The sequence below is a fragment of the Bos grunniens genome, chromosome X, assembly GCF_055505025.1.
Source record: "Bos grunniens cultivar Pamir isolate PY7600 chromosome X, Bosgru_T2T1.0, whole genome shotgun sequence".
NCBI classification, from domain to species: domain Eukaryota; kingdom Metazoa; phylum Chordata; class Mammalia; order Artiodactyla; family Bovidae; genus Bos; species Bos grunniens.
The window spans coordinates 35,998,798-36,014,108 of NC_141194.1; the positions used below are offsets into that span (position 1 = coordinate 35,998,798).

At 40.6% G+C, this 15,311-nt stretch overlaps 1 long non-coding RNA gene and 1 pseudogene across 10 annotated transcripts in view; one reads left to right on the plus strand and one right to left on the minus strand.

Annotated features, from left to right (window-relative positions):
• Positions 1-15,311, plus strand: part of LOC147340119 (uncharacterized) — a 571,221-nt gene that overhangs the window by 446,275 nt on the left and 109,635 nt on the right. The window lies entirely within an intron of this gene.
• On the minus strand, positions 7,777-8,748 carry LOC147340126 (ferritin heavy chain pseudogene; annotated as a pseudogene). The gene has a single exon (XR_015158921.1). The product of XR_015158921.1 is annotated as a ferritin heavy chain pseudogene (transcript).

Sequence of the window (15,311 nt, forward strand, 5' to 3'; positions counted from 1 at the left end):
TTCCTCTGCCTTTTCTAAATCCAGTTTGAGCATCTGAAGGTTCGTGGTTCATGTACTGTTGAAGCCTGGCTTGGAGAATTTTGAGCATTAATGCATCAGTGAGTATACATTAATATATCATTTCTTGAGATTTCAGAAATAATAGCTTTATTTCCCTATAAACATAAAAGTAGTGAAGTCAACTTTTGTTTTGAATTGCTAAATTATTTCATCTCTACATATTTTGTAAAGTAATATTTACAAAGTAAATAGAAAGTAATTTAAAAAGTAATATTTAGAAATAGATACTTGGGAACTACTTAAATGTGTTAGGTTAATTCTCTGTAAGTCCTAACTAAGTTCATGTGACCAGATGCATTTTTTTAATCAATCATCATTCAAAAGTGTTCCTTTTGATAGGATACTTAAATGAGACCCACTTTGTAAGCTGAGCCTTCGGCTCAGATGGTAAAGGATCTGCCTTCAGTGTAGGACACCCAGGTCCAATCCCTGAATCAGAAAGATCCCCTGGAGAAGGGAATGGCAATCCGCTCCAGTTCTCTTGCCGAGAGAATTCCATGGACAGTTGCAAAGAGTCAAACTCCGCTGAGTGACTGCACTTTCACTTTCTTTTGTAAGCTGACATTAAACTAATTTTTAACATTCTTTGAATAAAAACAGAGATTGATTAGATATTTCTTGCTATACCCAGAAAGTAAATGATTTCTATATTTAGTGTATTAACTTGGAAAGATTAAAAAAAAAAAAGAAAAAGCACATTGTCAGTTATTGCCGCCATCTAGTGCTGAATGCCTGTCAGAGCATGGGTGAAATGCTGTTGGAAATACAGAGGAAACAGAATACAGAGCCACCTAGTGATTATTGTAGCACTTCAAAGCAGACATATCCAGTAGGAGGGGTCAATTTTGCTTAGATGTTTCATAAATCTAAAATAGTTCCAGTTTTCAAATAGCATCAAATTTTATTTCATCCTATGGCTCTTGATCCTCTCTAAAACAAAGGTTAGTAAACCATGGCCTATGGGCCAAATTCTGCTTACCACCAATTTTTGTACAGCATATGAGTTAACAGTGGTTTTTACATGTTTGCATAGTTGGGAAAAAAAAAAAAGAAAATTTTGTGACATGAAGATTTTGGTGCCCATAGTTTCATGGAAACATGACCATGCCTGTTTGTTTATATGTTGTGTGTGATTGCTTTAGAGCTGTGACAAAACAGCTGAGTAGTCAAAGCTGTATGTAGCACACAAAACCTAAAATATTTATTATTTGGCTCTTTACAGAAAAAAAAAATTGTTGACCCCTTGCTCTAAAATAATGGGCTTCCCCGGTGGCTTAGTAGTAAAGAATCCACCTGCCAATGTGGGAGATTCCAGAGACACTGGTTAGATCCCTAGGTCAGGAATATCCCTTGGAGGAGAAAATGGAAACCCACTCCAGTATTCTTACCTGGAGAATCCCATGGACAGAGGATCTTGGTGGGCTACAGTCTGTAGGGTCCCAAACAATCTGACACACAACTTAATGACTAGACATTCTTTGGTATGCATATGTTCTAAAATATTTTGGATTTTGGAAAACAACCCAAGATAAAACAATACATTCATGTATTCTATTTAATATGTGCAATATATGTATTTATATGTCTCTGTATATCTATAGGCCTATTTCTAGTTTCTGTAATACATCTACATGTTGTGGTATTTATTCAGTTCCAATAAAACATGACTTTCCATAAATACAGGATACCATTCTTTTGCATAGTTTCACCCTCAGTGAGTCTAGGATACAGGCTTCCTGTTAAAGCTCCACTATTTTTCCCTTTATCCCTTTGTTCATGGATGCTCCACACCTGCGCCTAAGGGCCCAGAGCCTGCAAAACATTCCTACTGCCCAGAGCCTTGCATCCTGCATGGTTCCAGGTGTTTCACACCATCTGGGTGATTTCTTTACAAAGGCCCTGCAGGGGTGAGGAATTGTAAATCACCACTTGGCTTTTCCAAAGGGTTTACAAAAGGTATGGAAATCCTATTAGCATTGCCTGAGAACTGGCCAGCCCCCATCTTTCCTGTCTGGAGACTTTGATAGCATAATGTCTCTATAAAATGGAAACAGGCCCAAAAGGAAGATAAAGATGCAATGGTAAAGGTTAGAAAATGCCAATAAAATTAGTCTAAGAAATATGCAGACATTATGGCTGCCTTTGACATGCAAAGAAGGAAGAATGGAAAATTTCAGGAAGGAGATGAATTAATGTAGCATTTGCTGCTCTGGACATTAGGCTCTTATGCTTGCAACAAAATGATTGTCAAACATACTTGAGATTTGTCTGGTACTTATCTTCTCAGACTTACCTGATTTCTAGAATTCATTTGTATTTGGTTTGTAAAGTATTGAGACATAGCAAAATACCTTTTAAGAGGCATTGCTTTTGCTGATAATTATTTAAGTTTTTATTCTTCCTTTTGTTTTACAACCTTAGTATCACTAATACCTGTGATTTGTGAGGATAATACAAAAAAATTTTTATGTACATAGAGTATCTTATGGAAATTTTGTCAGGGCCTCTGCTCTAACTTCTCTGGCCCAATGGAAGATAGTCTTCATCAATATTCCTGTCAGTACTGTCAACTGAAAAAAAAAAAAAAAAAAGCAGAATGTGAGAGTTGTGAGTTAAGTTTTATTTGGGGCCTAATGAGGTCTATGAAGGCACGAGGAAAAAGAGACGACAGAAGATGAGAGGGTTGGATGGCATTGTCGACTCAATGGACATGATTTTGCGTAAACTCTGGGAGTTGGAGAGGGTCAGGGAGGCCCGGCGTGCTGCAGTCCATGGGGTTGCAAAGTGTAGGACATGACTGAGCAACTGAACTGAACTGAACTGACGTCTATCACCCAGGAGACAGTGTCAACTAAGAAACGATGTACAACTTGAGAGTTAAGTTTTATTTGGGGCAAAATGAATTACACCTTCTAAGCCCCATGAGTGGGCTGTTGTCCTAACATTGGATATGAACAACACAAGTGCTAACAAAGCAAAAGACTACTGGCAAAGGGTGCCTAGGCTGAGAGCAGCAGGGTAAGGGAACCCAGAACTGCTCTGCCATGTGGCTCACAGTCTCAGGTTTTACAGTAATGATGTTAGCTTTCCGGGTTGTCTCTGGCCAGTCATCTTGCTGGATTCTAGTGTGAAGATTTCTGGGAGGTTGGCAGGACATATCATCTCCTCATTCTTCCTTTTGGCCCCTCTAAAATTCTTCCAGGTTAGTGTTGCAAGACAAATTGTGGACTGGTGTCTCCTCCCTCCTTTTGGCTCCTCACACATTCTCCTTGGTAGTTTTCTACATGCTTTATCAGGACCCACTGTTGTGAGACAACTCAGGCAAGTGGTTATTATTTTGCCTGACCAAGAGGGGGCGATTTCAGTCAACCGTCTTGGGAATCAAATGATTCCCAAGGAACATACATAAGGATACAGAAATAAACAGGTCCTGTCAAACTGGAAAAAAAAATGAATGAGTTTGCTCAAATTCATGCCCCTTGAGTTGATGATGCCATCCACCCTTATCCTCTGTCACCCCTTCTCAACCTGCCTTCAATCTTTTCCAGCATTGGGGTCTTTTCCAGTGAGTCCGCTCTTTGCATCAGGTGGCCAAAGTATCAGAATTTCAGCTTCAGCAACAGTCCTTCCAGTGAAGTTTCAGGACTGATTTCCTATAGGATGGACTGGTTGGATCTCTTTGCTGTCCAAAGGACTCTCAAGAGTTTTCTCCAACAAAACATTCCGAAAGCATCAATTCTTTGGTGCTCAGGCTTCATTATGGTCCAACTGTTGCAGGAAGGGGGGCCCCTTCCAGGGCCTGAAACTGGGCTCTTGTCTAACACTCGGAAATGAATTGTCCGAGGAGACACATGTGCTGACAAAGCAAGAGATTTTATTGGGAAAGGGCACCCAGGTGGAGAGCAGTAGGGTAAGGGAACCCAGGAGAACTGCTCTGCTGCATGACTCACAGTCTCGGGTTTTATGGTGATGGGATTAGTTTCCGGGTGGTCTTTGGCCAATCATTCTAATTCACAGTCTTTCCTGGTGGCACACTGTTGGAGTTTTCCCTCCGGGACTTGGAAATGGCGAACCTGAAAGAACAACACTTGGACAGTCTCTGCAAGGACTGACAAGTTTATTTTTGCAGTCGAGCCTTTTTATAGGAACGAGGAACAAAGAGCTTAGAGCATACGGCCAGCAGAGCACGTACGAGGCTAAGACATAATCAGTAAAAGATACTTCAAGGAACAGTGCAGTCTTAACGACCCATGTGTTTATTCATGACTCATTTTCTCAAGCAACGTCTTTAATGTTTAATTGTTAAATCTTGGCACCGAGCATAGCCAAAGGCAGGAAATGTTTTTCAGCTATCAGTACATAATGCCTGGGTACTTCTGGCCCTTCGCTATTTTCCCATGGACCTTCTCCTTCAAGGCTATTTTGCACTGTGCCTCCCAACACACATGCATCACTCAGCCAAGATGGATGCTAGTGAGAGGGATTCTGGGAAGTGGACAGACACCCGGTGTCTCCTTTCAACTTTTCCCAAACTCTTCCCATTGGTGGTGGCTTATTAGTCTTACTAGATGCAGACCTCCATTAACTGGGATTTAACATTTTTTGAAATATCTTTTTTTCCCTAAGGTTATCCTCATTTTTATCAAATATAATCAAATTAAGGGTGGTTTGTTTGCAAAATAGGTCTGTTCTCACTAATTTTGGTCTGATGGTTTATATAACCATAATTGATTATAGACTTTTTATCTTGCTGAAACATTTATAGAGTCTCAGACTGAACTTTTAAAATAAAACAAGGCTGAGAAACTCACACCAAAGTCTTACACAGATTTTGCCTAACAAATCTAGGTGAATTCTTCCCTTTTTAAGGTCTCAAAAATTTCTTGAGATTTTTGTACCCATGAGATAACCTTCCTAACTCATTTGATAAACTTACTGGAAACCTAAGAATTTCCAATTTTTGAAGGAGTCAGATAGAGAGAAAATATAATTGTTTTGCTTATAATGTTTAATTTTACCAAAGTATTGTCATAATTAGTTTGAGAGGAAGGTTTTCCCTACTCCCTGAAAACCCGTAATTTTTCAGATAGAAACCATTTCATTCAGTCCTTTTGTTAACTTTTGTGAAGTCATCAGGTTTTCCATTAGAATACCAGGACATATCAGAATGTTAAGAACTCCATCTAATTTCTAGGATATCTGTATTAGTAATTTTACCATACATTATAATATGAGCAGATTTATTACTCATTTGATAATGTTTTTCATGTAATTTAACCAACCAGATAAACACAGTTTAATATCTCTCTTTGGGATGTTTCAGGGGCCCTCTGAAGCACCCCAAAGTTAGCTAGAGGTCAAAAGAACTTCAAAAGAATTCTATTTAGGAAGTTTTATCAAAAAGATCAATTAAAAGGGTTTAGAACATTTGGTCAGATATAGTCAATGTTGATGGGTGTATCATTTAGCTTGTTGATATGGCACAATAGGCCTAAATACCAAGGCCCAAGGTCTACTGAAAGTCTGCTCCACCATCTTGGACCTAGTTGACTCTAACCACTTTTCTTATGGCTGTGTCCTTTCTAACAAAATCGATTTATCTAATTGTAATCCAACTTTAGAAAATCCTGATCATGCATAACTCTTTTTAGTATTTTTTTCATACCTTTTTCTTTCTTTCTTTTTTTTTACTGAAAACATACTTCCTACTTTCCTTTAGCAATCAAGAACTAACTTTTATATTAGCATTTTCTAAATCAGTGAGCATAAATACCAGTGTTAATTTCTAAAACCCTTGCTTTCTTAGAACATTTTAGGATGGCATCAAACATTATTCATTTATAGTCCCAAATCTCTTTAATTTCTCTGTAAAAGGAAATTAGTGTTTAGTAGTAAATGTTTCAAAATCTTATTTTATTTGGAAATGACCTAACTATTCAATAGACTTCCAACACTTAGCACACTTGGCACAACCCTTAGAAATTTAAGTTATGCCAATCTGGAGAGACTATTTTAGACAGATATTTCTAAAGAATAATTATTCTTAATAGAGTTTATATAAAAGCTCATATCTCATTTACATTTTTTAGAAGTTTCCTCACTTGAGGTAATTTCCTTGTTGACAAACTTGTAACAGATATAATATTTAACTTATATCAAACCTAGGTACAATGAAAATATTCTACTTAATGTTAATTACTCTAAGACATGTCTATATTAGATAGGTCAACAAACATTAATATCAGGTATTTAATACTGAATATTTCCCAGTTCACATGAACCTGGAATTTATTGTTTAATTTAGAATTATTTGATTTGTAAGCGCTTACCTTTTTTTAAGCCAAATAAATAGAGCCCATTTACAAATTAACCTCAAAAATATTACCCAGAGACAAAGACATACCAAGACATATTTAGACAGACACAGTGCAAGATCTAGCTTCATTTTCTAAGTTTAGTCATGAATTAGATATTACAATATAAAATTTACTAGTTTATTAAAAAAAAAGTTGAAATAAATAAAATTTTTAAAGTCTTTTCCCCTCAGTCTCAGGAGTTAGAGATGGTCTAGATAAGTGTTCCTGAGAGCCCTGGTCTCAAGGCACAGGTAAAGAAAATCAAGTTCTAACAAAATGGCGGCAGGTCTAAACCAAATGGTGGCCAGACAAAGCAAAATGGCCATCAAAGATCATAACACAGAACACAGTGTTAAAACACACACATATAAACCTGGCAGTCCTCATCAGACACTCCCTTAAATACAAGAATACAGTCTCTCAGAAAACCTCCTATAGAGACACAGAACTTCAGATCCAAGTACTAACATCAAAGATTTCAAAGCGAGGAAAGGAAGCCAGGTTGAAAGAAGGGGCAGGAGGCGGGAGAAGGGGGTGAAAGGGGTGGCCTTACACACGTCTCCTGCCACCTACAGATACCCAGGCATTATAGGACTTTACCCTGGGCCTCCAGAGAAGGGAGGACTGGAACTCGGCCCTACCAGAAATCAGAACCAGAATTCGAGTTCTCTGCCAAGAGGAGGTGATCAGTCTCCAATCCTCAGCTCAGGCTGAGGCCCTTCGACCAGATTCCTGTGTCCAGGACTGGGGGACTAGAAAAACGGGGAAGGATAGGAAGGGTTAAGGAGAGGAAAGAGAGAGGGAAGGAGAGAGAGGTCAATAGTCTCTTGTTGCTTACCGGTCAGGGCGCTCTGGACAGTTGTCCACATCAGGAGGAGACCAGGGACAAAGGGTCCCAGTTGTGGCTGCTGGGTCTGGTCCATCAGCAGGCAAGCTGGCCCCTGAGTACCCCGAAGAGGGATTTGGCCAAGCTGACTTCTGGACCCCCCATCGTGCTACCCAGAATTAAGCAGTAACATTTCACATAAAGTGAAAACCCCCTTCATTTCAACCCTTGCCCAACCCCATCCCCTTCACTTTTTCCCCAGATCAACCCCAATCATGATTTTCAGGCCATGTTTTGATACTTTAACTCTGCTCAGGCATCCACACTCACCAGGGCCCCAGACCACGCCCCACCCAACATTGTTTTACTAGGGGAGGATTGATTTTGTGTTTTCCATGGTCCCATGGAACACCTTCCCTCTCCACCAATGGAGATCCTAAGCTGCATGTGGACAGGGCCTGGGTAGCTGGAGAGATTCTTGTAACCTGTTTTAAAGTTTAAAAGTGAGAGATTTGCACATACAAATTAGAGACGTTTATTTATGCATCAACTATTAACTTTATTTGAAGAACCAATAGCTTTATGTGAAGAACTGCCAAAACTGCAAGAAAAAAACTTCAGTGAAGTTTTTCTGCAAGGGCAATACTGCAGACTTCATGGCAGGCAGGGTGACCCTGGGCAGTCACCCGGGACTCAGGGGAAAGTCCAGTCTAGGATCAGTCCTCCTTGTCGCCGTCGCCCAAGGTGAGCTTGTCAGAGAAGTACCCTGCCAGGCTGCCTTCCGGGGACCCCACGTTGCTCAGCTTGCTGACATGGTCTCCCAGCTCCTTGATGAACTTGACCTGCTGGTCCAGGTAGCCGGTCTCTAGGAAGTCGCACAGATGGGCGTCGCTGCTGTCGGTGGCCAGCTTGTGCAGGTCGAGCAGGCTCTGGTTGACGCACTTCTCCAGGTGCAGGGTGTCTTGCATGGCCTGGAGTGCACTCTCCCACTGCTGGGTCTCGGGCTTTCTGATGTCGAGGAAGGAGACGCGGCCCCCACGCCGGTTCTGCAGGAACATCAGGCTCTCGGCTGTTTTGCTGTGCTCGTGAGAGCGGAGCAGGAAGAAGTGGTGGAAGTGCTTCAAGGCCACATCATCACGGTCGAGGTAGAAGGCCAGGGCCAGGCACTGGAAGGAGGCGTGGAACTCCAGGGCGGCGTGGCTGTTGAGCACGGCCTCACACTCAAGGCGGTAGTTCTGACGAACCTGTGAGGGCGGTGTGGGCATCATGGTGGGCGGCTCCAAGGCCCAGGGAATGACGGCTCGGTCGGCGGGGGCGCGGGGCTGGCATCGGCGGGGGCGCGAGCGCCAGCGGCCTCCTCGGAGCCTTCCCATGGTGGACGATGTGGGTGGCCGGAGGCGGGCTCCAGGCCAGACGACAGGTGGCTGGGTGCGAGCTCTGGGATGGATGGGTAATGGCGTCCGTTGGGCCGGGTCAGTGCCTGAGCTTGAGATTGGTTAAGGAAGAGGTCACGTGGGTGGGCGGGATCCGTGGGCAGGCGGGGTCTATGGTCTTGACCCTCCTTCTTTCTGCGTGGTGACGTAATGTCTGTTGCGAGGGGACTGTAAGGCAATTTCAACAATCAGCTCCTGGGAAATAACCCAGAAAAACTCCACTCCTTATCTCTCTCCAGGTCCTTCTCACCTCTCTACTTTCTGATTCAAGTGAAATAGTCAGACTACAGTGTGTAGAAGCTAGTCTCCTGAGGGGCTGATGAGAGGCTGGTAACATGTCATTTACGTGTGGAAGAAGCCCCTTCAGGGTGGGCTTTGACCAATGAGAAGAGGGGCTGGAGAGAGCCTGTAAGATAAATACCAATGCCACCCTCTTCCACACTGCCAAGTGACCTGAGGAATGCTTTCAGATTCTAAACCTCTAGACAAGCCTGTTCAGTGAGTGATCTGGTGAGTCACTGTGGCTCATTGGGAAGCAGTGGCCAGCGTGATAAACACATAAGATTATATTTCTTCACATCTTTCCGTGCCTGATGTTTCCTTTTTCTCACCCTTATTGCTGTGAGTTCACACATTCTAACAAAATCAGCATCTTAACAGCATTTAAGCTGAGTCTCAGTCTCTGTTTTCTAAAAATCAAGGCTCAAACTCCTGTGTTCGTCATTCTGGGAATTTCCCTATCTGTTATATGCCTTATTACATATTATTTTATTTTCTCATATATTTTCTACATATTAGTACTTTGAGAATTTCCTCTCTCTTCCTTTACTAGCTGGTTGCTATTTCTGTCCTCCCTTGGTCCTATTGTATTGCGGCAGAATTGCTTTGATTACTTAACCATCACTCTAATTTGCTATTCATCAGTGCCTATTCTATTATTTTATTTATTGGACTTTTTATTCCAACAATTAGTGTTTTCATTTTCATGATCTCTGCTGCTGCTACTGCTAAGTCACTTCAGTCGTGTCTGACTCTGTGCAACCCCAGAGATGGCAGCCCACCAGGCTCCCCCGTCCCTGGGATTCTCCAGGCAAGAACCCACTGGAGTGGGTTGCCATTTCCTTCTCCAGTGCATGAAAGTGAAAAGTAAAAGTGAAGTCACTCAGTTGTGTCAGACTCTTAGCGACCCCATGGACTGAGCCCACCAGGCTCCTCAGTCCATGGGCTTTTCCATGCAAGAGTACTGGAGTCGGTTGCAATTGCCTTCTCCATTCATGATCTCTAGTTTATTTTTATTGATGAAATATATATATATATATATATATATATATATAATATGTATATATTTTTTTTTACTGCCTGAGTATATTAAGAGTATTTATTCTGAAGTTTTGGTCTTACTCTACTAATGCTTTATCTTTGAGTGTTAGTAAGGTTTTTGTTATGTATTTTTATTTTGAAATATTCTCAAAGTTTCAGAAAAGTTGCAAGGATAGTGCAAATAACTTGTAGTTTCTGAACCATTGGAGAATAAGTCGTTGACCTGATGTTTCATCAGCTGAAATACATTAGTGTCTAATTTGTGAAAATATGGAAATTCTCCTGTAGCTACAACAGGCAAAATTGAGGAATGAACAGTGATGCATTACTACCATCGAATAGTCAGATGCCATTCAAGTTTTTCCCAGTTATCCCCCAAATGCCTTATGCAGTAAAAGGACCCAATTAGAATCTCATGCTACAGTTAGTTATCATGACTGTTAGCTTCCTTCAGTCTGGCGTAATTCTTGAGTCTCTCCTTGTCTTGCATGCCTTGCCACTTTTCAGAATCATAAGCCGGTTATTTTGTAGAATGTTTCTGACTTTCAGCTTGTGTAATATTTTAAGTATAAGGACTCTTTTTTTCATTTATTCAGTTTGATATTTCTTCTTGATAGTTTATTTTTTCAAGGTTTTCTTCAAACATTTGATGATTTTTAATTCATGATTGGTTTTTAGATTCCTTTTTAAACATTCAGCTGTGTGAATTTAGAAAGCTGGGGAGATAAGAGGGGGGACAACTTCTACTCTGGCCGGTCATTAGTGAAATTGGAGAGAATCAACTCATATTTTTGGTGAACTGCTGGTTTTGGATTTTCCTTGTTCTTCCCGGGTTTTTCTACTCACCTGTGGGTACTGTCCTAACCTGTGACAGAAGCTTCCACACATCCTGCTCTGATCTAAAAGCATTTACCCCCGCTCTTGCTACTGCTCGGTGTGGGGACTAGGAAGCAGCTGTGGGCAACTGTATGTGTACTTCCTGTGATATCCAGCTAATCACCTTCTTACATGTGTCCAGGCTCAAGGCTGAAGGACCCTATGCATAATTGGAGATAGTAGAGCCAAGCATATTCTATCTAATTAATCAGTTCAGAACCTGCCTAGTAACATTTGGAAGTGTGTTATGTTCCCAGTGAGTTTGTATTGCTGAGGAGGGCCCAGCAACATTTATATACAGCATTCATATGGCTTCTTCCTTTCTTTGAACAAGCATGACAGGAAAAATAATCAGAGATGAGGGCCAAAAGCCACAATCCAAACTCCAAAAACTTCCTTGTGTTGAGAACATAAAACAGAAATCTGCAAGTTGGGGCATTCACAGAGAGGTGGTTGGTGATCTAGAAGTTGTTCAAAAACTTAAGAGCCACCTCATCAACTTGAATGTTCTAGGGAAAATGGATGGACCATCACAGAAGTCACTTAAAATCTTTAATTTCTTCATCTAAAAAAATAAGATTAAAAAACTCAAGCTTCTGGCAAAAATAAATATGTAGAACACATGCAAATTGGGAAGTTCCATACAAAAAGTATTGTATTGAAATTGTCACAGGGGAAGGCAGAGGATACATCACTAAAATGCATTGTCTAAACTGTGTAATACCATGGCCAATTAATTTTACTAACTATTAAAGATGAATAACTTGGGAAAGAGGAAGTCAAAGGTTGGTTGCGTCTTCCTTAGTTCAGTTCAGTTACTCAGTCATGTCCGAATCTTTGCAGCCCCGTGAATCGCAGCACCCCAGGCCTCGCTGTCCATCACCAGCTCCTGCAGTTCACTCAGACTGACGTCCATAGAGTCAGTGATGCCATCCAGCCATCTCATCCTCTGTCATCCCCTTCTCCTCCTGCCCCCAATCCCTCCCAGCATCAGAGTCTTTTCCAGTGAGTCAACTCTTCCCATCAGGTGGCCAAAGTATTGGAGTTTCAGCTTTGGCATCATTCCTTCCAAAGAAATTCCAGGGCTAATCTCCTTCAGAATGTACTGGTTGGATCTCCTTGCAGTCCAAGAGACTCTCAAGAGTCTTCTCCCATGCTACAGTTGAAAAGCATCAATTCTTCTGTGCTCAGCTTTCTTCACAGTCCAACTCTTACATCCATACATGACCACAGGAAAAACCATAGCCTTGACTAGACGGACCGTTGTTGGCAAAGTAACGTCTCTGCTTTTGCATATGCTATCTAGGTTGGTCATAACTTTTCTTCCAAGGAGTAAGCATCTTTTAATTTGATGGCTGCAGTCACCATCTGCCGTGATTTTGGAGCCCAAAAAATAAAGTCTGACACTGTTTCCACTGTTCCACCATCTATTTCCCATGAAGTGATGGGAACAGATGCCATGATCTTCGTTTTCTGAATGTTGACTTTTAAGCCAACTTTTTCACTCTCCTCTTTCACCTTCATCAAGAGGCTTTTTAGTTCCTCTTCACTTTCTGCCGTAAGGTTGGTGTCATCTGCAGATCTGTTATTGATATTTCTCCTGGCAATCTTGATTCCAGCTTGTGCTTCCTTCAGCCCAGCATTTCTCATGATGTACTCTGCATATAAGTTAAATAAGCGGGGTGACAATATACAGCCTTGACCTACTCCTTTTCCTATGTGGAACCAGTCTGTTGTTCCATGTCCAGTTCTAACTGTTGCTTCCTGACCTGCATACAAATTTCTCAAGAGGCAGATCAGGTGGTCTGGTATTCCCATCTCTTGAAGAAAATTCCACAGTTTATTGTGATCAACACAGTCAAAGGCTTTGGCATAGTTAATAAAGCAGAAATAGATGTTTTTCTGGAACTTTCTTGCTTTTTCGATGATCTAGCAGATGTTGGCAATTTGGTCTCCGGTTCCTCTGCCTTTCCTAAAAGCAACTTGAACATCAGCAAGTTCACGGTTCACGTATTGCTGAAGCCTGGCTTGGAGAATTTTGAGCATTACTTTACTAGCGTGTGAGATGAGTGCAATTGTGTGGTAGTTTCAGCATTCTTTGGCAAGACTAGAGATCTATTCAAGAAAATTAGAGATACCAAGGGAACATTTCATGCAAAGATAGGCTCGATAAAGGACAGAAATGGTATGGACCTAACAGAAGCAGAAGATATTAAGAAGAGGTGGCAAGAATACACAGAAGAACTGTACAAAAAAGATCTTCATGACCCAGATAATCACGATGGTGTGATCACTCACCTAGAGCCAGACATCCTGGAGTGTGAAGTCAAGTGGGCCTTAGAAAGCATCACTACGAACAAAGCTAGTGGAGGTGATGGAATTCCAGTTGAGCTATTTCAAATCCTGAAAGATGATGCGGTGAAAGTGCTGCACTCAATATGCAAGCATCTTGCTTAAAATAACCATAAATAGTATTTGTGCAAGGTGGCATAATTGATATAAAGTAAATTGATATAAACTGATATAAAGTAAATTGATACAATTTATCAATAAATATATCAATATATTAATTGATATAAAGTCTTATAATTTGTACTCAGGACACTTGAATGGAGCTTAATCAAGTAGGAAGGGATTGGTAGCTGTCTTGGTGGACATTGTCTCGCCTACTTACTGACTTTGTAGAATAAACCCAGTAACACGCTACATGTAAATAAATGGTCATGGGTCAATTCCAGTAAAATTTTATTACAAAAGCAGATGGTAAAAATCACAGCAAGTTATTTTGTAGATATCACTAAAATTATTATAAAATTGGTAAGCAGAAGCAAACAGAAAAAACGAAATAGAAGAGCAAATACACTATTAAAGGAGAACAATAAAATTGGAAAACTGACATTACTCGACCTCAAGACTTACTATAAAGCAATGGTAGTTGAGACAGCATGATATTGGGGAAAGAATAGCCAGATAGTTCAATGAATAAACTAGGGAATAGGTAAAGAATCTGCCTGCAATGCAGGAGACATTGGTTGGATCCCTGGGTTGGGAAGATACCTTGGAGACAGGAATGGCAGCCCATTCCAGTATTCTTGCCTAAAGAATTCCATGAACAGAGGAGCAGTCCATGGGGTTGCAAAGAGTCAGACATGACTGAACACACACACTTTATCTCCAAGCAGTGTTAGGACCCCCAAATGGATATACTAAACCACCACCAGGGAGTCCAGAAATACAACCATATAAATATGATGAAGTGATCTTTAGCAAAGAAGAAAGGGCAATACAATGGAGCAAAGATAGTATTTTCAAGAAATGGTGCTGAAAGAACTGGACATGCACATGCAAAGAAAGGACACACACTGTACATCATTTATAAAATTTAATTTAAAATGGATCATAGACCTAAATGTAAAATGTCAAGTTATAAAGCTTCCAGAAAAGAACAGTGGAGAAAGCTCAGATAACCTTGGGTATGTAATTGACCAACTGTATTTGATTAAAATTTAAAACTTCTGCCCTGTGAAAGACAATATTAAAAGAATGAGAAGACAAGGCACAGACTGGGAGAAAATATTTGCAGAAGACACATGATCAAGGATTGTTATCCAAAATAGATAAATAACTCTTAAAACCTAACAATAAGAAAACAAGCAGTGTAGTTTTAAAATGGGACCGAGACCTTAAGTGCTCATCAAAGAAGATACACAAATGGCAAACAAGCATATGAAAAGATGCTCCATATCATATGTCATCAGGGACGGTAACACAAAAACCTGCATGCAGATGTTTGTAGCAGCTTTATTCACAATACCAAGGTGTCCTTCCATACGTGTAGAGATAAAACAAATTTTGATACAATCAGACAGTGGAATACTAATCAGCACTAAAGAGAAATGAGGTATCAAGATATGGAAAGATATGGAGAAGACATAAATGCATCTTACTAAGTGAAAGAAGCCAATCTAGGAAGGCTATATATACTGTATGATTCCAAATGTATCACAATCTAGAAGAGACAAAAGTATGGAACATTAACGAGAACAGTATGGTATTGGCATAAAAACGGACACACAGATCAATGGTGGAAAATAGAGCCCAGAAATAAACCCGATTTAATTAGTTTATGCAAAGGAGCCAGAAATATACATAGAGAAAAGACAATCTCTGCAGTAAATGGTATTGGGGAAACAGGACGTCCACATGGAAAACAATGAATCTGGACCGCTATTTTACACCATACACCAAAATCAATGCAAAATGGATTAAAGACTTGAACGTAAGACTGCAGCCATAACAGTTGTAGGAGAAAACAGAGGCATTAGTAAACTCCTTGCCATTAGTCTTGGAGGTGAGGTTTTGTATTTGACACTAAAGTGAAGGCAAGAAAAGCAAAAATAAATAGGTGGGACTACATGAAACTAAAAGACTCCTGCATGG